This window comes from Aphelocoma coerulescens, assembly GCF_041296385.1.
Source record: "Aphelocoma coerulescens isolate FSJ_1873_10779 chromosome W unlocalized genomic scaffold, UR_Acoe_1.0 ChrW_unloc_scaf_2, whole genome shotgun sequence".
Classification (NCBI taxonomy): domain Eukaryota; kingdom Metazoa; phylum Chordata; class Aves; order Passeriformes; family Corvidae; genus Aphelocoma; species Aphelocoma coerulescens.
This window is the reverse complement of record NW_027184081.1, coordinates 1,835,136-1,862,279: the sequence shown is the minus strand read 5'-3', so window position 1 is coordinate 1,862,279 and position 27,144 is coordinate 1,835,136. Positions and strand designations below refer to the sequence as shown.

Below are 27,144 nucleotides of genomic sequence, written 5' to 3'. Positions count from 1 at the left end.
CATCCAGGTGGCCTTTGCTAAGTTCACTTCCCAATTTTTGAAGGTCCCCCCACCAAGTGCCTTTAGGGTGGTTTTAAGTAGTCCATTGCAGCGTTCAACTTTTCCGGCAGCTGGTGCATGATAAGGAATATGATATATCCATTCAATACCGTGTTCTCTGGCCCAGGTGTTGATGAGGCTGTTCTTAAAATGAGTCCCGTTGTCTGACTCGATCCTGTCAGGGGTGCCATGTCTCCACAGGACTTGCTTTTCCAGGCCCAAGATGGTGTTCTGGGCTGTAGCATGAGGCACAGGGTAGGTCTCCAGCCATCCAGTGGTTGCTTCAACCATGGTCAACACGTAGCACTTGCCTTGGCGGGTTTGGGGAAGGGTGATGTAATCAACTTGCCAGGCTTCCCCATACCTGTACTTTGACCATCGTCCACCGTACCACAGAGGCTTCACCCGCTTGGCCTGTTTGATTGCAGCACAGGTCTCACAGCTGTGGATGACCTGTGAGATGCTGTCCATGGTAGGGTCCACCCCTCGGTCACGGGCCCATCGGTATGTTGCATCTCTGCCCTGATGACCAGAGGCATCATGGGCCCAACGAGCTAGGAATAATTCTCCCTTGTGCTGCCAGTCCAGATCCACCTTAGATACTTTCCCCTTGGCAGCTCGGTCCACCTGCTCATTGTTGCGATGTTCTTCATTAGCCCGACTCTTGGGTACGTGCGCATCCACGTGTCGAACCTTCACGGTCAGCTTCTCTACTCGGGCGGCGATGTTCTGCCAAATCTCAGCTGCCCAGATGGGTTTCCCTCTGAGCTGCCAGTTGGCTTTTCTCCAGCGATCCAGCCATCCCCACAGAGCATTAGCTACCATCCACGAGTCGGTGTAGAGATAGAGCCTTGGCCACTTCTCTCGTTCAGCAATATCCAAAGCCAGCTGGACGGCTTTAAGCTCTGCAACCTGACCCGATCCACCTTGTCCCTCGGTAGCTTGTGCAACTTGTCGTGTGGGGCTCCATACTGCAGCTTTCCACTTCCGGTTAGCGCCTACAATTCGGCAGGAACCATCAGTGAAGAGGGTATAACGTCTTTCAGTCTCCGGTAGCTCATTATATGGTGGGGCTTCCTCAGCACGAGTCACTTGCTCTTCGTCTTCTTCAGAAGATAATCCAAAAGTCTCACCTTCAGGCCAGTTTGTTATAATTTCCAAAATCCCAGGGCGATTCGGGTTTCCAATACGGGCACGCTGTGTGATGAGAGCAATCCATTTGCTCCATGTGGTGTTGGTGGCGTGATGCCTGGAAGGAACTTTTCCCTTGAACATCCAACCCAGCACTGGTAGTCGGGGTGCCAGGAGGAGTTGTGCCTCTGTGCCGATTACCTCTGAGGCAGCTTGGACTCCGTCATAGGCAGCCAAGATTTCCTTCTCTGTGGGAGTGTAGTTGGCTTCAGACCCTTTGTCGCTTCGGCTCCAGAATCCCAGTGGTCGGCCACGAGTCTCACCAGGCACCTTCTGCCAGAGGCTCCAGGACAGACCATGGCTCCCGGCTGCAGAGTAGAGCACGTTCTTCACCTCTGGTCCTGTCCTGACTGGGCCAAGGGCTACCGCATGAGCGATTTCCTGCTTGATCTGGGCAAAGGCTTGCTGCTGTTCAGGGCCCCAGTGGAAATCGTTCTTCTTGCGGGTAACCAGGTAGAGAGGGCTCACAATCTGGCTGTACTCAGGAATGTGCATTCTCCAAAAACCTATGGCGCCTAGGAAAGCTTGTGTTTCCTTCTTGCTGGTCGGTGGAGACATTGCAGTGATCTTATTTATGACCTCGGTGGGAATCTGACGTGGTCCATCTTGCCACTTTACTCCCAGGAACTGGATCTCTTGGGCAGGTCCCTTGACTTTGCTCCTTTTGATGGCAAAGCCGGCTTCCAGGAGAATCTGGATGATTTTCTCTCCTTTCTCAAATACTTCCTTTGCTGTGTTTCCCCACACGATGATGTCATCGATGTATTGCAGATGTTCTGGAGCCTCACCCTTTTCCAGTGCAGTCTGGATCAGTCCATGGCAAATGGTGGGACTTGACTTCGACCCCTGGGGCAGTCGGTTCCAGGTGTATTGCACACCCTTCCAGGTGAAAGCAAACTGGGGCCTGCATTCTGCTGCCAAAGGAATGGAGAAGAAGGCATTGGCAATGTCAATAGTGGAATACCACCTCGCTGCTTTGGACTCCAGCTCGTACTGAAGTTCCAACATGTCCGGCACAGCAGCGCTCAGTGGTGGTGTGACCTCATTCAGGCCACGGTAATCCACCGTCAGTCTCCACTCTCCGCTGGACTTACGCACTGACCATATAGGGCTGTTGAAAGGTGAATGGGCCTTGCTGACCACCCCTTGGCTCTCCAATTTGCGAATCATCTCATGGATGGGAACCACAGAGTCTCTGTCGGTGCGGTATTGGCGACAGTGCACTGTTGCTGTGGTGATTGGCACCTGTTGTTCTTCAACTCTTAGCAGTCCCACGGCAGACGGGTCATCTGAGAGGCCAGGCAATGTACTCAGTTGTCTGATATCTTCTGTCTCCACAGCAGCTATCCCAAAAGCCCAACGATGTCCTTTTGGGTCCTTGAAATATCCATTTCTGAGATAGGCTATGCCGAGAATGCATGGGGCCTCCGGGCCAGTCACGATGGGGTGTTTCTGCCACTCGTTCCCAGTTAAACTCACTTCAGCTTCCAGTACAGTCAGCTGCTGGGATCCTCCTGTCACCCCAGAAATAGAAATGGGTTCTGTTCCCACATACCTTGATGGCATCAGAGTACATTGAGCGCCTGTGTCAACCAAAGCCGTGTATTTTTGTGGCTCAGATGTGCCAGGCCATCGGACCCACACAGTCCAAAAGACCCGATTATCCCTTTCCTCTACCTGGCTAGAGGCAGGGCCCCTCTATTCCTGGTTCTGGTGCATGTTGCTCCCTTACGGTGAATATGTTCCTGAGGTCCCTTCAAGAGGATCAGTCATACTATCATTCTGGTATCGTCTGGAGTTCTGTGTGCGAGAGACCGGAGCAATGTTGACTCTAGATGCGCTTCTTGTGGTAGTTGTCCCTCTTTTTAGTTCCCGTACCCTGGCTGCTAAGGAGGAGGTGGGTTTTCCATGCCACTTACTCATGTCTTCTCCATGTTCCTGAAGGAAAAACCAGAGATTACCTCGTGGGGTGTATCCTCTCTCCCTGGTTGGGGGACGCCGGCTCCTAATGGCAGAGACTCTTGTTGGTTCTGGCGAGATCTGGTAAATCTCTTCCTTAAGTTCCTTTTTCAATTTCTGATGGCCTTCTTCAATCAAGCTCCGGACTTGCTCAGCCAAAAAATTTGTTTCCACGGATGAGACATGGGTGCGAAACAGGGCTGTGACGGTGTCCTCGTAAATCCTCAGCTTGTTCACCAAGATGCCCACCCTGTCCTCGCCTTCCCTCCATTGCAGCATTGCCAGGTAAAGAGAGTATATCTCTGGTCCAAGGGGTGCGAACCTCAACCACATCTGTGACGTGCACTGGACACCATCTGGGCTCTTAGGAAATCTCTCGTCTTCTGAGAAAATGATCTCCAGCACAGCCAATTCCCTCAGGCACCGGATACCTTGTTCCATTGTGCTCCATTTCCCTTGGTGCACCTGGAGGTCTTCTTTACAAAGGTACCTGTCCCTTACACTTGTAAGCAGTCGCTGCCAGAGGCTGTGAGTTTCTTGGGTTCTCCCGATTCCCTGGTCAATGACCACATCCCGGGACAGAGATCCCAGCTGCCTGGCCTCACTTCCGTCCAGAATGGTGTCATTGTCTGCAGCGTCCCAAAAGCGGAGCAGCCAGGTCAGGGTGGACTCGTTAGTCTGGCGCGTGAATTCCCTCTGCAGGTCACGCAGCTCACCCAGGGATAGTGACCGAGTGATGATCTCTGGCTCTGCCTCTTCTTCTGGGTGCAAAGGTCCTGCTGCATCCTTGTCAGTCACTATGCGGACTGATTTTCTTTTTGATTTCTTCTTCTGGACGGGGGCAACTGCAATCGGTTTGGGCTGTTCTGGTTCAGTGATGGTTTGCATGGGGACACTGACAGTGCTTTTGGTTCCTTTCTCCTCTGAGTCAGTCTGCGTAGACATGGACGCTGTTGTTTTGTGTTTGGTTCCTTTCTCCTCTGTGACAGTCTGCATAGAGATGGACACTGTTGCTTTGTGTTTGGTTTCTTTCTCCTTTGTGACAGTCTGCGTAGAGATGGACACTGTTGCTTTGTGTTTGGTTTCTTTCTCCTCGGTGTCAGTCTGCATAGAGATGGATGCGGTTGCTTTGCGTTTGGTTCCTTTCTCCACTGTGACAGTCTGGGTAGAGATGGATGCGGCTGCTTTGCTTTTGGTTCCTTTCTGTGTGGCAGTCTGTGTAGACATGGTATTTGCTGCTTTGCTCCTTTTTACTTCCTCCTCAAGCAGACATTGAACCACACTAAGTAGTGTTCTGTTTCTAAGCATGGTGTACACAATGCAGGCCATAGAGAAAAAAGAGAATAGAACTGACAAGAAGATTATACCATCCTTAACATCCAGAGGGAACTCAATATTTTTAAAAACTGCTGTGCCTGGCCTGAAAGGCTGGAAGAAACCACTCTCTACTCCTCCCACCAGGGGCTGGGTGCGATTGTTGAAGAGATCCCAGACATAGGAGCCCAGACTAGGACAGCCAAACAAAATTGAGTATATATTCCGAATGGTATTCATCGCCTCGCAGGTTATTATGTTATATGCATAATAAACCAATAAAGCAATTCTCATACCAGTCCCTGGTTTTAACAGGAGTAACACAACAGGCAGATAGTTCCCCATGTGAGGAAAAATATAGAGAGCAAGATACAGTACCCATGTAGACAAGCTGAGCACCATGGTGAATAGGTTTCTGTTTATACAAGATTGTAATTCTGACTTTCTCTCAGAGCAAGCCCCATACTGGGCGCCAAATTATGTGTGCTAGTTTGAAAACAAACCAGTGGGAGGCACCAAGTCAGAATAACAATTTAATGGAAATTAAAGGAAAGGAAAAGAAAGTAAAAGAAAACACTGACAGAGTCAAGATACAACCTGAGTCCCTGTTCGGCAGGGTGGTGGTAGCAGTCCTCTGAAGTGGTGATCCTGTAGTAGAAGGGGTCTGCTCTTCCTCAGAAAGTCCAGTGGTGGCTGTGTAGCTTCTGTCCTCTGGAAATCCAGTGGAAAGAGAGTGTCTCTGGTGCTCAGAGTCCCAGATTATATCCACGATGGGATGCTTGGTTCCTCTCTCTGGGTGGAGAATCTCACAATAGGGTAATGAGTCATGAGGCCAAGTGTTGATTAGGCTCATTAACAGAAGATAGTCCAGAGGGAGTTATCTCTGAGTCATGCGGCAGGACAATGATGGGCCATTAACAGCAAGATAGTCTGGGGGGAGGAGGAAAGGAAACACTGCCCCACCTGATTTCCACTGCTCATGAGGATGGTAATAGTATACACTTCAACCCAGGACATCCGCACAGCTGTGGGAGTGGCTCAGAGGCTTGAGAGATTGGTTGAATGATTGGGAAGTCGAGAAGTTGCGGGTTTGAATCCCGCCAAGACCAGATTTTCGCACGCACGCATTTTCTGTTTGCTAAAATTAGTTGCTTTTTTAGTATTTTAAATTGCTACAGTTTGTGTAGTAGGCTGGATAAACTGCCTGGGAAGTGGGATTCCGAGGCCGGATTGCAGGCTGAATTCCAGAGTTAAAAGCTTTTCTCCGGCAGAGCTTTCCTGTTTGTGAGTAAACATGGGTGGTATTTTTTCAGATGAAAATGTGAAAATTCCCCATAATAGTCCTTTAGAGTTGATAATAAAACACTGGAGATGGCTGACAGGGCTGAGAACTACTCTGGACACCCGAGAATTGATCAGGTTTTCGACACGAGTTTGGTCGACTTTAAAGTTAAGTCAGGGAAGTTGGCCTTGCTTTGGTAGCTTGGAGAATGATCTCATTACTGACCTGATGGTAGAACTTAGATCATTACGCAGGTTTGATGAATTAAGATATGCAGAGCTTTTTACTATGTATCTGAACAGAGAAGAAGCATATGTGATAGAGAAAAACAGTTTGGAGATGGCTTTGAGAAATAGGAAGGGAGGGAAGGCAAGGCTGCCGCAAGCTAGCTTGGATACAACCAGAGAAATCGATATGACAGACGTAGATATGGTAGCCCTAGCCTTGCACGGCAGGAGGGGGGTCTCCCTCCCCGTTCAGCCACCAGGGCGGCCCGCACAGGTGGGGGTAGGGGGTGGAGGAGCCGCACCACCACTGCCATCACCACGGCCCCGTAGTCCAAGAAAGGGACAAGCAGGCAGTGGTTTCAAAGCCAGATGCAGCTGGCGGGGAGCTGCAATGCGCAGCCGACTCCAAGCCAGAATCGGCTCAGCACAGAGCCTCTTTCCCTCCCTCTTCCTTGCTTGGAGCGGAGAGCGGGCACAGGGGTGGAGCGGAGGTGGGCTTCCCACAGCCCCCTGACAGCCCTAGAGGCAGGGAAGGGGCGGACTGGCCGCCATCCCCCGATTTCCACAAACACTGAAGTGAAGGCGGAAACGGACACGGACGGTTTCAGCCGCATTTCCCTGTAGGGAGAGCTGCAAGCTTCAAAGCTAAAGATAGGCGCTGCGGCTCCTATTCCCCACCCTGCGGCCCGGCCAGGGTTAAAGCTGGCAGCGGACAGGATGGCCCCGACCCAGGTGGCTCTTGCGGAGCTAGGGATGGAGGAAGCTGCTTGCAGCCCTTGCCTCCTTGCGCTTCTAGCGCTGGAAATAAAAGCGAGGCAGTCTCTGATCAACCTTTGGCTGAGACAGTCTCTAATACCAATGAAGCAGTTTCAATTAAAAGCAAATGGGATGATTCCGATACAGATGGTTCCCGTGGGGAGGGTGGTAGAAAAAGGGGAAAGATAGCCCAAGAAGCCATGAAAGCAGTCAGTCCCATCGCTAAACACACAAGGTCAAAAGCAGATAAAGGAGGGGAGGAAGGACCTGTATTAGAGGTACCTCTGAGACAGGCTGTGGGAAATCAGGGAGTAATTTATATAAAGACACCATTCTCCCTCAGATAACTACAGCAGTGGAAAAACTCAATTGGAAGATACAGAGACAATCCAGAAAAAGTAGCTATGCATGTAGAAATGTCCATAAAATCCCAAAACCCAGATTGGGGTGATCTGGATGTTGTGCTAGATGAATTATTGGATAACATGGAGAAAGAAATGGTCAACAAAGCTGCTATATCTGCTATAGAAACTCAAATTGCAGCTGGGAATCTCCAAGGGTCAGTTAATGACATTTATCCCCTATCAAACCCTGGCTGGGATCACAATGTCCCAAAACAGATGGAAAAGCTGAAGAGATACCAGAAATGGGTGGTTGTTGGGTTAAAATGTACCATTCCTAAAGCAGTGAATTGGGCTAAGTTATACGACATAGAACAGAATCCAAACAAGAACCCCACAGAGTTTCTGAATAGGCGCAAAGAGGCTGCACAAAAATACACTACCCTAGACCCTGACTCACCTGTGCAGCACTTCCACCTGGCCTACCTGTTTATAGGCCAATCTGCAAATGACATAAGGAAAAAGCTGCAAAAATTGGATGGGACACAGGACATAAGTAAATTGTTGAATGTAGCCTGGAAGGTACATCAGAACAGAGATTTAGCAGGCAAAGATAAACATAATAAACCCCACCACAAGAAGAAGTATGATAACGGAAAGTCATCTGACACATCAAAAAAGGCTCCCCCTTTTCCCCTAGCCAAGGACCAGTGCGCAATTTGCAAGAAACGGGGGCATTGTAAAAATGAGTGTCCAACATGGGTGGAAAAAAAAACCCCAGTTCCAGAACTAACTGTAAATAAGGACTGACGGGGACCAAAGGCAACTATCCCAGCAGAGCCTTCAGTTGTAGCTAAGCTGGGGAAGGATGATGTTGAATATCCAGTTGATATGGGGGAAATATATTCTCTGTTAAATATTTTAAAAGGTAAACTGAGTCAAGACACTGTGGATGTGATCGGAGCTACAGGGGTAAGCGAAACAAGGCCTTTTCTCCAACCTTTGAAATTTAAATTAGGAAAACACTGCGTCACCGTCTTGGTTTTAAAGACAGGTGTCTGCTAAGGAAGGCAGAAGCCTCCCTTGGAATGGCAGAGGTAACCCCTTTCCCTCCAAGTTATTATAATTTTTGAAATCAAGGGCTTTTAGGCAAAGATGTGGGAAATAGGAATAACTGTTCTTTACTATTATATATATAACCAGTCAAACAAACAACAATAACTATGTCAGTAACAGCAAACAATCACAAACCCAGTCCCAGCCTTCTCGGCTGTCGGGCCCTTTTTTCCCCTCGGGTGCAGTTCTGCTCGCAGCCAGCAGAGGCGCTAGCGGCTCCCAGTGAGCAGGGCAGGTGCGATGGTTTCCCTGTGGCTGCAGGGGGCGCTCTGGAGCAAGCTCGGGGAGCACGCAGCACTGGTGCCCTGGGATCCTGGGGAAGGATGGAACAAAGAAGCCTCACAAACCCCTGGACAGCTGGCCCCGGTGTCTGGCTGGACCTTCCGGAACAGCAGGCTGGAGCAGTGGGCTGGAGCGGGAGGGATGAGCACAAATCCCGGGTGGCAGACACCATGTATCCAGGCAGGGAACCCCCCGGAGGTCTAGGCAGGCAGGGCAAGCACGGCTACAACGCAGCAAAGGCTCGAATCAGCGGTGGGGCAGGGCGGCCACAGCCCGGCCTCCAGCAGGGCAGGGAAGGTGGGCCGGGGATCCTGGCATCTTTCTCCGCAGAAAAGGGAAGAACGGCCGAAAAGAACCAGCAGCTTCTCTCTCTCCCCAGCTTCTCTCTCTGAACGCTGAGAGCAAACTGACCCCACACCCAGGTGAAACAAAGGAGCAGCCAGGCCCACCCTACCTCCAGTGGGCAGCTCTTTTGTCTTTCCTTAAGCACCCAGCGATTTGTCGTCTTAGTAACAGAGTGGGGGAAAATTCCTTTAACAGTAAAAAAAACTAGACCTCTTAAAACCCCAACAGTCACTCACCAGTTCCTGTATATGCCAAATTCCCCAATGCCATTATTGGGCAGAGATCTATTGGAGAAATTGGAAGCAGAAATTAAGTTTTCCAAGGAAGGGGGAGTGAAAGTTATAATCCCAGAATCTAAATTTATCGAAGCAGCTGCTATACATGTACAGGAATGCCATGGAAAAATTCCAAAGAAGTTGAAGATGCTGTCATTCAAATAGTGTGGGCCAATGATTCTCCTGGCAGATCCAAAAAAGCTGAACCTGTGATTATCACACTCAAAGCAGGGGCTACACCAGTAAGGCAAAAACAATACCCTCTGAAATTAGGAGGCTGCAAGAGATTAGTACCTGTAATTGAAAAGTTTCTCAAATTTGGGTTGTTAGTGGAATGTGAATCCAGGTACAACGCACCAATCTTGCCAGTAAAAAAAGCTGATGGTAAAAGCTACAGGTTGGTACAGGACTTGAGGGAAATCAACAAGATAACAGAGGACATACACCCAGTGGTAGCGAATCCTTACACACTCTTGACAACACTAACAAATGAATTAGGGTGGTTCACTGTTTTAGATCTCAACGATGCCTTTTTCTGCATTCCTGTGCATAAGAATAGCCAAGAACTCTTTGCTTTTGAGTGGGAGAATCCTGAAACAGTTAGAAAGACCCAGCTCACCTGGACAGTTTTACCACAAGGATTCAAAAACAGCTGGCAAAGGAGCTGGAGGACTGGAGGAAACAAGAACCAGGAGGAGCAGTTCTCCAGTATGTTGATGACATCTTGATAGTAGCGGACAAAGTGGGTATCAGGTCTCGAAAGAGAAGGCACAGGTTGCTAGGGAAACAGTAGTATACCTGGGCCTGGAAATTTTCCATGGACATCGACAACTCAGCAGAGAACGGAAGGAAGCCATCTGTCCACTTCCAGAGCCCCATACCATAAGGGAGATGCAGGCCTTCCTGGAAATGGTAGGTTAGTGTCGCCTATGGATATCAAACTATTGACTACTGGTAAAACCTCTGTATGAGGTCCTTAAAGCAGCTGAAAAGGGGACAATCATGTGGACAGAATGCCAGGGCTGCATTTAAACAGCTGAAACATTCCTTGATGTCGGCCCCAGCACTGGGGCTGCCAGACTTGACTAAACCTGACACTAAACCTTGCCATATATCAAATCCCTCCTGATGGGAGAGAATATTTTAAAAGTCCTTGCAAGGAGTTTCAAAGAATAAACCCAGACTTTTCCTGGAGTTTCAGTGCTGCCAGATAGTTGTTTATTAAGTCTTATCAGAGGAACAGAGCCACTAGCATGACCCAGGTTCAGCACAGAGTACAGAAAGCAGGAGAGAAGTCCAATTATCAAGATTTACACAGCCTTTTTAACGATAATTTAACCAATGGTTACTAGAAACGTATATTATTTTCACTTTCCTACCAATTATTCAGTAACACGGCCAGGAACTGCAGAATTCTTTGTCCAATCATCCCAAATTACTTTTACTGCAGAATATGGAGTAGTAGAAGAAGAAGAAGAAGAAGGTTTGGAGAACAACAACAATCCTCCATTTTGATATTTTTTGCTCTTATCTATTTATTACAAAGAGAAGTCCAAAACCTCTAAATTTTTCACCCTGTGACAATCTTACATAGTAGTCTATCACCTAATTCACAGCACTGTATTTTCTAGTTCTTGTCTGATCGTCGGCAGTTTTTTCCAAGGTTGGAGATCAAAACAGTGTTGTTCAGGGGGTAAAAACCCTTCAAAACAGGCAGAGAAATATTCTTGGCACTCTGGGTTCCTACATAAACCTTTTGAACTCTTTACACATGAGTGACTCAATATTGCTCTGGGGGTACTGGCACAGCACCTTGCAGACCAGCAAAGAGCTGTGGCCTATTCTTCAAAACAACTCGACAATGTAGCCCAGGGTACAACTAGACAATGTATCCTGCTTTCAAGCAGCCTGCCCTCACCCTCTATGCTGCCAGGCAAATGCAGACTAGCAGTCATAGATATCAAAGACTGCTTCTTTAACATCCCCCTCCATCCTCGAGATGCACCCCGGTTTGCCTTCTCAGTCCTATTCCTAAACAGGCAGGCCCCTCTGAAAAGGTACCACTGGTGAGTCCTCCCTCAGGGGATGAAAAACTCACCTTCCATCTGCCAGTGGTATGTAGCCCACCTCCTCTCACCCATCAGAAAGACTTTTCCAGACACCATCATCCTGCACTACATGGCTGACATACTAATTTACTCTAGAGATCAGTCCTATTTGGACACTGTTTTAACTAAGACAATAAGAGCTATTGAAGACACTGGATTTGAAATCCGTGAAGACAAGATCTAGCGAACCTGCCACTGGACCTACCTGGGACTCTGAATCGGCAAGTGAACTGTCGTACCCCAGCAGCTCACCATCACAGATAACCCGAAGACCCTCCACGACCTCCACCAGCCCTGCGGGTCCATCAGCTGGGTGCGTCCACTGCTGGGGATCAAGACAGAGGACCTCACATTGCTCTTCAATCTTCTCCGAGGCAGCAAGGACCTGGATTCACCCTGTGCCATCACTCCTGAGGCCCAGGAATCCATCATGATAGTCTGTGGGAGACAGAGGAGTAAAAACTCCTGCAATTAAAGGAGGCTTTGATTTACAACCCTGGAAGAGACTAGGTCTGGCTTAATTGACAAAGATTTGTGGACTTTAAGCAAAAGGATTACAAACTTGTGTTCCTATAGTTATAAGTAAAATTGTACACTGGGTGTTTTGGTGAAGGGTTTTAAAATATAATAGTGTGATTTTATATAGTTTAAGTTAAGAATGTAGATGGTATAAGAGAGACAACTGTATGTACATGACATGAGAAGTTATTGGTCAAGACATAGCTGCATTGCAGTGAGAAGTGCCACAGGTGATAGGTCATTAATCTAAAACAAAGTGTCGTTTTAAGTATCTATTGGATTAGAAAGTTATAAATTACCATGTAACCCTAAATCTTGTGACTAGTCGCCATTACTCGGGGGTGTTGTAAAATCTCACGCCTGGACTGATGCGTTTGTTATTTTAAACAATAAATTCGTGTAGTTGCATAGTCCCATCCCTTAAAGTTATTTTCCTCCCACACGTGAGAGCGCAAGAAACGGACAATAGTCCAGGAAGCATTATCTTCCCGGCAGGCGCACAGGACTGATCCCACCCTCCAGTTCCAGCTCATCATCCTGGCTAAGTCACCCAGATTCAATGCGTTAATTTCTCAGTGGGACATTATGCAGAAAGATCCACTCCTTGTCATCGAGTGGGTCTTCTTACACAATCAGCCTACTGAGACCATTGCAACACCTCAAGAGCTGATGGCTCAGCTCATTATTAAAGTCAGGGCATGCCTCTGCACCCTTGCAGGGTGTGATTTAACATGCATTTACCTTCCATTGACCGCTGGGGTTCTGGACCATTTGCTCCAGAACAACGAGCACCTCCAGTTTGCCCTTGACTGCTACACAGGCCAAACTTCCATCCACAAACCTAGCCATAAGCTGTTAAATTTGACTTTCCATTTGGTCCCAAAATCACTCCAAAGTCGAACACCTCTAAAGGCCCTGACCATTTTAACCGACGGCTTGGGGGGATCCCACAAGTCAGTCATGACTTGGAGGGATCCAACGACACAGAAGTGGGAGTCTGATGACAACATTGTTGAAGGATCCCCGCAAATCGCTGAACTAGTGGCCGTTGTCAAAGCTTTTGAGAGATTCAAAAAACTGATTCATTTGGCCACTGATTTGGCATATGTAGCGGGTGTAGTTGCTAGAGCTGAACATTCCTTGCTAAAAGAGATGTGTCATAGGTTAGCAAGCATAGTCCCGGAAGGGATGTCCTTGCTAAGGGGTGCTTACAATTTCCTCTGGGACCTGATAGAACCTATCAGCTGGCCAGTTTGAATATGGACAATTCTTTAAGCCACTTAAAGTTGTGACCGCCTCTGTGATACACACTTAAGAATAGACAAACTCCCCCCCCCAACCTCTCTCATTTCCGGCGCTGGGACAGGTGGCTGCAGGCCCCGAGCGGGGGCCAGCGGGCCCGGCCAGCCTGGAACCATGGGCCTGTTCCAGCTGTGGAACCCCCCCCCCCCCCCCACTGCCTTGCTGTGGGCAGCCGGAGCAGCTCGGAACCACCCCCCCCCCCCCTCCCCACTGCAGCCAAGATTTCAGCAAAGCGGCACCTCTGTCCAGCAGAGGTAAGGTGACCAACAGCGATAAGCCACACAGCTGCAAGGCTGAGGAGAGATTAACCCTTTTATTGCTGTGAAGAGCTGAAAACCTGAGGGAAGAGAGAGAGGAGATGCTTAAAGCTGAAAGTCTGTTGTGAAGCTATGATATATCAGAGTATCCTGTTGTAATTTCATGAAGATATGGGGGGTGGAGTGTTCAACTCGTAAGCAATAGGCAGATGCTGAAGCAGCTGTAATTTCATGAGAAGTTTGGACAGAAAGAGAGAGATGAAGCAGATGAACCAGATGAGGACTTTTGCTCCAAATGGGAAAGGAGAAAACCTCAATTCCTAGAGATGCTCCCAGAGATAGTCCTAACAATGAAGATGAGGAAGACCCTTTGCTCCCAGGGAAGGAGAAGGGCCTCTGTTTCTTTGTTTCTGAACGGCTCAACCTTAAAATTGTACCCCAAAAAACTTCAAGAGTGGACCCTCGAAAGCAGTTGCGGGAAAAGCTGCAAGTCAGGGGAAGGGACTCACATCGCAAGCAGAGAGACTCCTCTTCCTAAATGGACTGAATAATATTTGGAAGTGGGCGGCTGTCTCGTTGTGATAATGTTTTCATAGCACGAGCAAGAAGAGACTTCTCTTTCTAAATGGACTGAACAAAGTTATTATGGAAGTGGTAAACAGACTGAACATCTTAAGGGTTGTCTTTTTACATTGTCAGTGGGAAAAGGGAGGAAGGTGGGGGGAGGAGGAGAGTTCTGAAGGTGGTATAATTTTTTTTTTTCTTTTCCTTCTTTTAGGTCTGTTAATAAACTTCTTTATATTCTTTCAAGTTTGGTGCCGGCTTTGCATTTCTCCTAATTCTTGTCTCACAGAAGATAAACAGTAATGAGTATTTTAGACCAAACCACTACACTAAATTGGCGTTTCTGCCCGGTTATAAACCCAACCCGCGACAAGGTGGCAACCCCAAATTTATACAGGTTGCTTTTGAAGTTAATCTACCTCGTCTCCCACGGAAAGGAACCATTCCATATAATGCATGTGAAGTCACACACCGACCTCCCAGGGCCAATCGCAGAGGGTAATAGAAGAGCCAATGCCCTGGCCATGCCTGTGCAAACTGCTAACATACCTGACATCTTTGCACAGGCCAAGATGAGTCACAGATTTTACCATCAGAATGTGCCAGCCCTCATGCGCATTTTCCACCTACCGTGCCACTAGGCGAGGGCAATAGTGGCCACAGGCCCCAACTGTCAGCAGCACCAGATTCCATAGTTGGGCTCGGGGATTAACCCCCGAGGACTCAACAACTGCCAGTTGTGGCAGACAGATGTGACCCACTATCTGGCATTCGGCAGGCAAAAATACATACACGTGTCCATTGACACATTTTCAGGAGCAGTGTTTGCTTCGGCTCATGCGAGAGAGAAGGCCAAAGATGTCACCAGGCACTTTCTTCTGGCCTTTGCCACCTTAAGCGTCCCTGAACAAATTAAAACTGACAATGGCCCTGCCTACACCTCTCACAAACTCAGGGATTTCTTCAATCAGTGGGGGGTGAAGCACAGCACAGGCATACCACACTCTCCTACAGGACAGTCAATTGTTGAAAGGGCCCACGGCACCATTAGGCGGGTCCTCGATCAGCAGTGAGGAGGGACAGAGACCAGTTCTCCCATTGATAGGCTCTGTAAAGCCCTTTTCACAATAAATTTCCTAAACTGCTCATTCATGGAACCAACCCTCCCTGTTTTCTGGCACTTCTCCAATTTGGCCTGAGCTAAGCTCAATGAAAAGCCACCAGTGCTGATCAAAGATCCTGAGAGCCAACAAATATTGGGCCCTTTCCCTTTAATAACCTGGGGGAGGGGGTATGCCTGTGTATCAACACCGTCAGGCCTGAGGTGGCTGCCGAGCAAGAACGTCAAGCCTTACACTGCCCAGCAAACACTGCTCCCAAAGACACAGCCATGCCTGAAGCTGATGCAGAACAACCAAAAGACCAAAGAAGCACAGCCTGGAGACGGAGACGATGTAGATCTCCACCACAGACACTGACTCACTGTCCCACAACCAGAGCTGTGACCGGATAAGTTTTACACTGTTGATGTCTTCCCAAATCTTACCCCCTTTTTTTCCTCCCTCCACTTTATCCATTCCCTTTTTCTCTGGCTTCTTAGTTAATAAAGAAAGGGGAATGCAAAGAGGGAGGGAATGGAAGGCCCTCCCCTGAAATTGCAAATTTTTAACTCTGTTTAAAACTCTAGCAGAAGCACCTACTAGCCAACTCTCCCATCATGAGACCCAGCACTTGTTGCGCTGCCATCCCCTGGATGCTCCTGGTACCACTGGCAGTGGATGCTTGGACTGTACAGCAGCCAAAAGAGACCCTGGCAAACACTACCCCCCTCCATGAGATCATCCATGCCAGCATCCAGAGGAAAGAGTCCCTGAAGTATGTGAAGCCTTGTTGGGACGTTGGGTTGTGGGTGTTTCTGATCATTTTTGTTGTTTTGTGGATGTTTGGTTGTTTAAAACATTTGGGTTTTGAGATCCCCAGGGGAAGCCTCCAATTAAGAGAAGGGGGAGTTGTGGTGGCCAGTGAGCCTACGGTACAAGGGACAAAGAGAGTCCACTGGTGCGACAGTCCCTAGTACCAAAAGATCCCCCCCAGGTTAGGGTGACAAAAGAGGCTTCTCCCAGGATGCTTTGCCCTGCTATGTTAATGTACCCCAGTCCTGCTTCCCTGGTTGGCTGTTGGCCTCCCCGCCCCTTTGTACCTTATATGTCCCATGCCCTAAAAGGTTCTCCACTCCAGGTTCCCCCCATTGGCCCTTGCCCCTCACCACTCCCCCAGAGCTTCCCCATTGGCTCCCATTCCCTAGTCCCCCCTGTGTACTGCCCCGTGCCCTCAGATCATTGGTCGCTGATGCTCGATCCACTCCCGTACTTAAACCTGGACCCTCCATTGTTCTTTGTCTTCGTCCCTGGAACCCTTCACAAGTGTGGCTGCAATAAACCTCGTCCGTGGAACCCCATATGAGGACCCTTCCCAGCTCTTTGTCGTTGACCCATATACTGGAGCTGTCCATGCGTGTGTGAGTGTACGCGTGTGTGTGTGTGGTGGTCCTGCCAAGCGGCTTTGCTAAGGAGACGCTTTTAGGAAGGTCGCAGCATCTCGCGCTCCTGCACCGCAAAGCCCCTCAGTCTGCGACACCTAAAGCAGTGAATTGGTCTAAATTATACGAGGTCAGACAGAATTCAAATGAGACCCCTACAGAGTTCCTGAATAGCCTCAAGGAGGCTGCATGAAAATACACTACTCTGGACCCTGACTCACCTGTGCAGCACTTCCACCTGGCCTTCCTGTTTATAAGCCAATCTGCAAATGACATAAGGAAAAAGCTGCGAAAGATGGATGGGACATATGACATAAGTAAATTGTTGAATGTACTCTGGAAGGTACATCAGAACAGAGATTCAGCAGATAAAGACAAACATGATAAACCCCACCACAAGAAAAAGCATGATAAGGGAAAGTCATCTAACACATCAAAACAGGGTCCCCCTTTTCCTCTAGCCGACGACCAGCGCGCAATTTGAAAGAAAAGAGAGCAGTGGAAGTACGAGTGTTCAACACCGGCGGAAAAGAAGCCTCCAGTTCCAGAACTAACTGTAAATACAGACTGACAGGGACCAAAGGCATCTCCCTCAGTGGAGCCTTCAGTTAAGCTGGGGAATGATGATGTTGAATTTCTGGTCGATACAGGGACAACATATTCTGTTAAATACTTTAAAAGATAAACTGAGCCAAGATACTGTGGATGTGGTCGGAACCACCGGGGTAAGTGAAACAAGGCCTGTCTTGGGGTGACTTTATGATGTGTACCCCCTATCGCTGCTCTATGCCCAGAAATTAACTTTGTGCCTTTCTGTGCCTTTAAACTGAGCCTGAGAGGGGAGAGAGAAAAAAAAAACCGAGTGAACTTTTCAAAGCAGTTGTTCAAGGACAAAGATGTATACACTCCTCTGCTTCTAACAGCAGCAAGAGCAGAGGAAGCACCCTGCTGGCTGCTTTTCAGCCAGCTTTCGGCTCCTTTTCTCTGGAGGGAGATGGAGAGTAGAACTTTGTTTTCCTGGGACTTCGGTTTTTCCCTTCTTCTCTTCTGGACTGTTTCAACATCAGTGCACATTGGGAGAATTTTCCACCGAGGCCCTGGAGGTGGGCCCACGACCCAGCTCCAAGGAGGGGGAGAGAGATTAGACCTACGGAAGGACTCTGAAATTTCTGCAGGTTTCTCTCCACAGCGAGAGGTTTTATTATTTAGCATCATTACCCTTTTCCTGTGTGTTTGTTTATGACAGCTGGTGAGGGGTCAGTAGCTCTGACCGAGGAAGCTGTGACCGGTCCGGAGAGATGGTCCCAAAAGAGATCGTCTTCCCGAAGCCCGGTGTCTTCCCTCAGCTGCTAGCTAGGAGGGCCCGTGCAGAAGCTGTCAGCTCTTTAGTGATTGTCAGCTCATGATTTCAGCTCAACTCTGCAGGGCAGCCTCCAGGTCAGACCAGGGAGAGAGAGACAAGAGGCCCATGTAGCTGTCCTGCACGAGGTAGCTTTATTAGTCCGGCGAAGGGGAGGCTAGGGACGAGCATCTCTCTGCCCTCGCAGGGGCAGGGGGCTAGCTCTTATAGGGATACAGGGGGTGGGTGTCAGAGGGTAAAGGCCAATGGGCTACAAAGGATCTGCATAGGGTCTCCCAGAGGATTCTGGGTTTGTCTTCTTGCCATAACTGAAAAGTGGTTGCCTTTCCAGGGGAGTTCCGCTGGGAGATTTGAGCAATCTCCTTATCTCAGCAGACATCCCTCCAGGGCAGTGGCTGTGCATACCCTACAACTCCCCTTTCTATATTTAAAAAGGCATTTCAAGCAGCCTTTCTGCAGCAACGTAGGAGGCAAGAGAACATAAGTAACACAATAATAATTACAATGAATACCCACAAAGCTCCCTTAATCAAAGATGCAATCCGTCCCGTTATTCCCCATCATCCGAAAAGGTCATTGACCCAGTCTAGGCTCTTATCTACTTTTAAGTCTTTTACTAGTTCTTGTAGTTTCTGGATGTTCGCCTGGATGGATGTTGAGTGCGAAGAAAGATTGAAGCAGCACATGCCTTCAAAGTCTTGGCAGCCATGTCCATGGGCAAGCAGTAGGTAGTCTATTGCTGCTCGATTTTGTAGAGTTGGTTGTCTAGTAGTCTCCTCATCTTTTAAAAGATCGCTCAAGGCAGCAAAGGTCTCATTGGCCTGTTTGCTTAGCCAACACCCTAGGTGATTGATATCCCCAAGGGATTTGAGTGCAGCAAACCAAGGAGTGAACATGGAAGCTGCGTCTTATCCTGCCTTATTCCAATTGTAAATGCGGCTGTCACAACTTTCGTCAAACTCAGCAAAGGATCTCTTTTGACGTGTTGATGTGTCTGTTTGTCTCCAATTATGTAATAATGTGATATTTGGGGTGAGCGTAGAAAGCTTGCCAAGGCTACAGGGGCCTCCTTGGATGCGTGAGGGGATTCCGGTCCATACTCTGTCACCACAGACAAGAAACAGCCCCCGGGGTAACACTTTGGGGTGGAGAGTGGACATAGAGAGTACATGACTGGTGTAATTGCACCAATCCTGACTATTATAGGCTTTGTTAAATGGTGATATGTCTTTTCTGTATGTATTTTTTGCTTGGTCAATCCCTGGCCAGCGTTGGCTTTGCAGTCTAAAATAAAATTTGACACAATATGTTGCTTGGGAGGACCTCAGAAGGTTCAATTCTTGGGGTTCATCTCGAGGATTTGACAGAATCTTTGTCCACTCGTCCCAGGTGTCTACCAGGTTGGGCCTCTTACCTGTGGTGTGAAGGAGCTCTGAGTTAGTGATGGGCCAATCATCTGCTACTAAGGGAATTCCTACCAGACATGTAGAGAGTGGGTTGTCTACGCTGCCCATGGACAGGAACGGATTGTCTTGATTGAGTGTCTTTGCTAGGGTCACCCAAACATTATGGCTAGGCTGTGGGACAAGCCAGCTGAAGGCATGTGGTATGGCGAAGACCATCGAGGCAGCGGGGAGGAGAGCATCAACGTAGATAAATTTCATCTTTGGATGGGGATGGGGCTTCTGAGAGGGAATATAAATGAGATTTATTAGCTTTGTGGTGAGAGGGGAGGTTTTGGGGTTTAAGGAGGTTTGACAAGGGTTGAGGGAAGGGGATATTTTGGGGTAAAAAAGGGGTGGTAACATATAAACTAAGGATTAATTTTTTTCAGGCTGTGTCTGGCCTACGGCTTGACTTCTGCCATAGCATCTTGTTCAGCTTTCTGTTTCGTCTGCTGCCGTGTGGTGGGATGATCTTTTCTCTGGTTGGTGGGCATTCAGCGACATCTTCGTCTCCATGCAGAACTGGTCTGGTTTTGGGGAGGTCCTGTGTTTGACTCAGGAGAGTTCTTGTTGGTGTTTGTGGGAGCAGTGTTCGTAGGGCCTAGGTATGGTTTTATACTTTTTCCTGGGAACCACTTCGGGCCAGATGGTAGCTGGACACAGGCGTAGCCTCTCCCCCAGGTAATCAATTGGAAAGGTCCAGAGACCTGGTGTGATTCTGGGTCCTTCCCCAGTACTGGTGGTTTCTCTGTGAGCTTAGCTTGGGTTGAATTTGATAAGTGGCGGAGTATTGGGGGGTCAGGCTCTGATGAGGTACCATTTAGGAAGTTAATGATGTAGAGAGCCTTACAGAGTCTTTCAAAAGGAGACAAAATTTCTGTTTCTCTCCGTTGCTGGTTGAGGATTCTTTTGAGGGTTTGGTGGGTCCTTTCTACGATGGATTGTCCTGTGGGATTGCTAGGTATGCCTGTCTTGTGTTTTATCCCCCATTGGTTGAAGAAATCTTTTAACTTACGAGAAGTGTAGGCAGGCCAATTATCTGTTTTGATTTCTTCAGGGACTCCCAGGGTGGCAAAGGCAAGGAGAAAATGCTTGATGACGAGGACGGCATTTTCCCCTGCGTCGGCTGAAGCAAACACTGCCCTAGAAAACATGTCGACTGACACATGCACATATTTGGATCTCCCAAAGGATGGGAAGTGGGTTACATCAGTTTGCCACAATTGGCAGCTGTTCAGACCGCGGGGGTTGACTCCGGTACCCATAGGTGGTATTTGGTAGTTCTGGCAGTTCGGGCATTTTGCGATGATAGCTTTTGCTTGATCTTTTGAAAGCTTGAACATTCTGACAAGGGCAGGAATGTTTTGGTGAAAAAATGCATGTGACAACTTTGCCTGGGCAAAGATGTCAGGGACGTTTGCAGTCTCTGCTGGCATGGCCAGTGCATCTGCTCTCCTGTTCCCTTCGGCAATGGGACCAGGGAGGTCAGTGTGTGACCTCACATGCATAATGTAGTAAGGCTGTTTTCTGTGGGAGATTAAATGAATTAATGTAGAAACCAATTGGTATAATTTTTGATTTGAGACCTCTTTGAGAAAAGCATGTTCGGCCCTCATAGATATGCCAGTGACATAAGCCAAATCTGTGACCAAATTAAAAGGTTTGTCTTTGAATTTCTCAAAGGCTCTGACAACGGCTGCTAACTCGGCAATCTGTGGAGATCCCTCTACTATTTGGATATCAGATTCCCATTTTTGAGTATTGGGCCGCCTCCAAGTCATGACAGACCGATAGGATGAACCAGACCCATCGGTAAAGACGATCAGAACTTTGAGAGGTTTTCTAATTTGGATTAATTTTGGAATCGATTTAAAGGCTGCATCATGGTAGAAAAGTCTATGTTTTGGCATGTGGATGGAAATTTGGCCTGTGAAGTGATCTGGGGCGAACTGGAGGCTCTCATTGGTCCGGAGCTACAGCTTCAGATCTTCAGTGGTCAATGGCATATGCATATGCATGTGAACTCACACCCTGCAAGAGAGCAGAGATGAGTTCTGGCCTTTTTTATTAAATGTGCTATTACTTCTTGGAAGGTGGTTAATGTCTTTGTAGGTTGATTGCTTGTGAAGACCCATTCAAGTATCAGCAAAGGGTCTCTGAGTTGAGGGTCCCATTGGAAGATCAGTCCGTGGAAACGGGGAGCCTTACCCAGAACTGCAAATTGGAGAGGCAGGCTGGGTTCAACACGATAGGCTTGGCGTGAAGACAGGGCTTCCTGGACTTTGGTGATGGTATCTCGGGCTTCAGGTGTGAGGGCACGTGGAGAGTCCAAGTCTCCGCTGCCGCGGAGGAGGTTGAAGAAGGGAGTGAGGTCGTCTGTTGTGACTCCTAGTATGGGGCGCATCCAATTTATGGATCTGCAAAAGCTGTGTAAGTCCCTTTCGGTTTTGGGATCATCTTTGATGGTGAGTTGCTGGGGTACGATGGTTCTCTCATGGATCTGGAGGCCGAGGTATGTCCATGGGCTGGAGTGCTGCATTTTGTCCTCGCGAATCTAGAACCCTGCTTCTTCTATGGCTTCAATTGTCTTTTTAACAGTTCTGTCCAAATAAGTTTTTTCTGATGCACAGATCAGGCTGTCATCCATATAGTGGTGGATGATTGCTTCTGGGAACAGGCTTCTGATGGGGGACAGAATGTGGGCGACGTACCACTGGCAGATGGTCGGGCTGTTCTTCATGCCTTGTGGGAGGACGAGCCAATGGTATCTTCTGAGTGGAGCTTGTTTGTTGAGAGAGGGTATGGAGAAGGCGAACCCTGGTGCGTCCTGGGGATGGAGCAGGATGTTAAAGAAACAGTCTTTTATGTCGATGATGGCAAGCATCCAGTCTCGGGGCAGCATTGATGGTGATGGCAGGCCAGGTTGGAGGGGGCCCATGTCTTCAACGACCTCATTGATCTTTCGTAGGTCATGGAGTAGTCTCCATTTGTCTTTGCCAGGCTTTTTCAGCACAAAGGGGAATTCCAGGGGCTCGTGGTCTCGGTGATATGACCTTTGGCAAGTTGCTCTTCCACCAGGGCTTCCAATGCAGAGTTTTTCTTCTTCAAGGGGCCACTGTCTTGTCCATTTTGGGTTCTCAGTCTTCTAGGTGAGCGGGGGAGTAGATGGTAGCACGCGTTTCTCAGTGGCCCCAGTCAGACATCCTGGCTGGGAATGGTGAGGGTGGCACCCCACTGGGATGGAAGGTCTCTGCCCCATAGAGTGATGGGGGCCCTTACCACGAATGGTCAGGTGGTCGCTATCTTGCCCTCAGGTCCTTCAATGACAACATTTCGTTTGCTTCTCATGGATACTGCAACTCCACCAATCCCGGAGATCATACCTGCCACTGGCTCCAGTTCCCAATTCCCTGGCCACTCGGAGTGGGCGATGAGGGTCACATCTGCTCCGGTGTCCAGCATCCCTGGGCGGTAGAGCCTCTCTCCTTTACAGAACAAGCTGCACTCAATGGTCGGTTTGTTTGAGCCCACAATCTCTGTCCACATTGCTGTTGGATTGAGAGGAATCTGTTCTGGGCGGTTCTGTGGAAGTAGTAAAGCTTGAGCAATTGGTGTTCCCTGTGGGAGAAAGAAAGGTGTGTCCGTGCAGCAAAGCTGGACAAGAATCTCTTGTCCAGGGTGCACTGTTTGTATCTCTGGTAATACAAAGATTTGTTCTGGACCATGGAGGGTGTCGCTTAGGATAAGAATGTCCCATGGGCCATTCTATGGTCCGTACTTTCCTTTGGGGATACGATAAAAACCCTTGTCAATAAACTTAAGTGACAGTGACGTTACCAGTTGACGTCTGGTTCCCATCGGTAGAGCTCCATGTGTTGGATCCTTCTCATGTGTTCTGGGATCGCCTGGGATGATGGTGCTGGGTGAGGTCCAGTTGTCTGCTCTCGGTGGTCCGATGTGCAGTTCTCAGGTGGGGCGGGGTAGTATGTCCATTGATTTGTTATCTGAGCATGGGGCCTTGACACCACGCTCTGATGGAAGTTTTTTGAACGTTGCTAGTGCTTTTGCTGTCTCTGGTGCCTTTGGTAGGTGGCATGACGGTCCTGGGTAGGTGACCTTTGTGGGCAGTCCTTTATAAAGTGTCCAATTTCACAACAATAGAAACAGCGGACATTCCCTTTAGACACTGCTGCAGCAAATGAACCAGAAACTCCCTCTGTGATGCCTTTTACAACTGCTTGGGTCATTGTGTTTTCTGTGGATGTGTGTCTGGTACAGGTCTCTATCATTTGTTCTATTGTTGGTTCTGTGTCCATGGGTAGGGCCCTCAAGATATTCTTACATTGTTCGTTAGCATTTGCCATGGCGAGTTTACTCAAAAGTTCTTTTTGTCCATCTGGGCTCTCTATGTGTTTCTTTAAGCTAGTTTTTAAACGATCAACAAACTGAATGAAACTTTCATTTAGTGAGTGTTTGATGTTAGAGAAATATTGTGTAGGAACAGAATCATCAGGAGTAAGGAGCAGTGATGTCTTTGCTGCAATAGCTATGTCTTGTAATGCTACTTCAGATAAGGTTGTCGCTTGGTCTGAGGGTTTTTGGAGGTCACCTTCTCCAGCCAGTTGTTCTATTGTCCAATCTGTCTGATTTACATCTTTAGCATAAGTATCAGACAGTGTTTTTAAATGTCTCTTCCAATGCCTTTCCCATAACATATATTCAGCAGGGGAAAGGATGCAGTTAAATAATGTTTTTAATATCATGTGGTACTAATGTATAGGCAGAGAAAGTGGCTTCCAATAAGTTTCTAAAGAAATGTGACCCTCTCCCATGTTCTTTTGCTGCCTTGCAAAGCTCTTTGACTTCTTTGTATGGGATAGGTTCCCATGTTTTTGTAGTTGATGGACCACCCCTCCTCCTTCTCCCTATAATGACTGGGAAGGCTGAGATTTTCTGGGCTATCTCCCAGTCTCCCTCCCGGTTATCCTCCCTGCGTGTCTATGCCCAGCGGTCATCAGATTCAGAGTCAGAGCTGCTGCTACTGTCGTCTGAAAATGAGGAGTCAGCTGTTGCAGGGCGGGGCTGGATTACAGGGGGCGTAGCGCGGCATTTTTTGAAACGCCGGCTTTGCTTTAGCCAGGGCAGGAGTAGTGGGGGGTCGAGGGTGTTTTGAGGAATGGGAATGGGGTCTATTGTGGCAGCATGGGGGTGGAGAGACTGTGCAGCAGCAGGTCGTTTTGGGGGGCGTCGGGTTGCCGGTGGTGCCGGTTTCGCAATTCCGTGTGGAGTCGGCATGGGCTGTAGGAGAGTGTGAGGGGGCGGTGGGGTTTACGGCAGGAGCGAAGGAGATGGGGATTTCGCAAGAACCCGTGGTAGGGGGAGGGGGGGGTAAGTAGGAAGGTAGGGACCAGCAGCAGGGATTGCGTAAGATGCAGCTGGGGGCGGGGGGGGGGGGGAGAGCGGGGGTCTGCTGGTGTTTGCCAGGGTTGCAGAGCTATTGGCGGTGGGGGGAGGGGGGAGGGAGAATCTACTCCATGCACGGCAGCCTGGCGCAGCAGCGCCGATACTTTTTTGCACAATAGCTGCGTCCCGCCAGCAGCGATAGGGGCAGACGCTGGCGGGGGGTGTGACGCTTGTTCTGTGACCCACAGTGTGTGCACAGGGCTGTGCGGGACCGGCACTTTGTACCATGCCTGCTCCATGGGTGCGGGGAGGGGCAGCGGAGGCGGGGTGGCTTGCTGAGGTGGGGCCGCCGTGGTGGTGCTGGGGTTGGGGGGGGGGGGGGCGAGGTCGCGGGGAGCTGGGACGCGGTGGGGTGGGGGGGGAGGTCAGAGGCACCGCGAGCAGGTGCCGGGGGGGGGGAGTAGTGTCACGCGCAAAGGATTGCGAAATACCAGGGGCACAGGAAGATTGAGCTGGGGGGGGCTCAGAGCCATCCATCCCGGGGAGGGGGTATGGGTCTGGGATGGGTCCCGTGTGCGCTGCCTGGGGGCTGGCAGCGGGACCGAGGGGGCTAGCGGGGGATTTTGGGTATGGGAAAACTGCTGGGAATAGGGGATCGGGGGAGGGTAGTGGGGTGGCCGGCGCCCCAGCCTGGCCAGGGCTGGGGGGGCAGGCGGGCTTCGCGCTCTGACTGGCTGTTGCCAGAGGTGGAGAGGGGGACTGGGAGGGGGGAAGGGCAGAGAACGGGTTTGGCTGAGGGGCTTTTGCTGCGCGACACGTATTAACCATTAAATGAAATAAAGGAATGAATCTGGAAACAGAGAAGTTTCCCGTTGCCTGAAAGGAATAGAGTTTCTTCCCCACTGTGTCCCAGAATGGATCAGAAAGGGCGGTCTGTGGTGGCATCAGGAAAATTTCGAGATATCCAATTAGTGAAAGATTTAAGATTTTTCTTACAAAGAACACCTTTAGAGAATTTAAAGTCGGATTTTAAGAGAAGGGTTAGAAGAAAGGGGTATAGGTCTCTCTCAGATGGGAAAAGGCTGGGTTTAGCTTGCCTATTTCCCATTTAAGTTCCTCCCTCAGCAGAAAAAAGAGAAAAAAAAAAAAACTAAAAAGGACTTAAAAGTATTGCATGCGAGAAAGAGAGGAGAGCCTGATTTTAAACTTACAAATCCCATCTTCTGGTGAGGCTGGTTCCTGTTGAAGTCCCAAAAAAAAGTCTGCTGGGGGGGTGGTCTGGCCAGTTTGAACCTCAGGGATTTCTGTCCCAGATGAGAGAGGTGAGGGTCTCGAACTGTCCCCGTCCAATAGTCCCTGCTACAACGTAGGTCCTTTTTTCAGAGGATCAGCACATGAATGGCTGGTTCTGTCTTGGCATGGTCAAGATACAGCTCAGGCCAGGAGTCCGTTGGAGGTCCAGGGTCCAAATGGATGTTTGGGCACCAGTTTTGACAGCTGGTGAGGGGTCAGTAGCTCTGACCGAGGAAGCTGTGACCGGTCCGGAGAGATGGTCCCAAAAGAGATCGTCTTCCCGAAGCCCGGTGTCTTCCCTCAGCTGCTAGCTAGGAGGGCCCGTGCAGAAGCTGTCAGCTCTTTAGTGATTGTCAGCTCATGATTTCAGCTCAACTCTGCAGGGCAGCCTCCAGGTCAGACCAGGGAGAGAGAGACAAGAGGCCCATGTAGCTGTCCTGCACGAGGTAGCTTTATTAGTCCGGCGAAGGGGAGGCTAGGGACGAGCATCTCTCTGCCCTCGCAGGGGCAGGGGGCTAGCTCTTATAGGGATACAGGGGGTGGGTGTCAGAGGGTAAAGGCCAATGGGCTACAAAGGATCTGCATAGGGTCTCCCAGAGGATTCTGGGTTTGTCTTCTTGCCATAACTGAAAAGTGGTTGCCTTTCCAGGGGAGTTCTGCTGGGACATTTGAGCAATCTCCTTATCTCAGCAGATGTCCCTCCAGGTCAGTGGCTGGGCATACCCTACATTTGTTAAATAAATAGGTTTTGTCTCTTTCACTTTCGTTCGAGGAAAAAGTATTTTTTCCCTGAACCTGGTGGGGGAGGGGTGGTTGTAACCTGCCTTCTCTCAGAGGATATATTTCCTCCAATTTGTCCAAACCAGCATAAATAATTAATGGCACCCAGTGCGGGGCTCAAAGGAAAGTGAAAAAACCTGTACTAATTTCATTTTGGTTTGAATTTAATTACTTTCTCTGTGTTAGGGTAAAGTAGTCACCATGTAGGTTGAGTTCATAATGTCTCTCTGACTTGATGTACTCATGTCTTTTTGGTCCCCAGACCTGTTTGAGATACTGATGCCTTTCTGGTCCCTCGGCCTACTTGCCTATCCACAGATTGCTCCGATCTTGTCCCTGACACGTAACTTTTGCCGAGCAGGGGCACAAATCTGGATTTCTGTTTTGCTGTACTTGGTGATAATGATTTATAAGAAGTTGACAGAGGTACCTGCAGTTTTTCAAAGT

The 27,144-nt window shown here is 49.0% G+C and overlaps 1 long non-coding RNA gene across 1 annotated transcript in view; it reads right to left on the bottom strand.

The window, feature by feature from the left end:
- The window catches only part of LOC138102812 (uncharacterized), a 44,264-nt gene extending 17,696 nt beyond the window's left edge, over nucleotides 1-26,568 (bottom strand). Inside the window, exons 1-2 of the long non-coding RNA XR_011147555.1 lie at nucleotides 25,836-26,568; nucleotides 11,441-11,673 (exon numbers count right to left, since the gene is read on the bottom strand). This is a non-coding gene — a long non-coding RNA (uncharacterized lncRNA). The remainder of the gene's footprint in view (nucleotides 1-11,440; nucleotides 11,674-25,835) is intronic.
- Nucleotides 26,569-27,144: the final 576 nt, after the last annotated feature.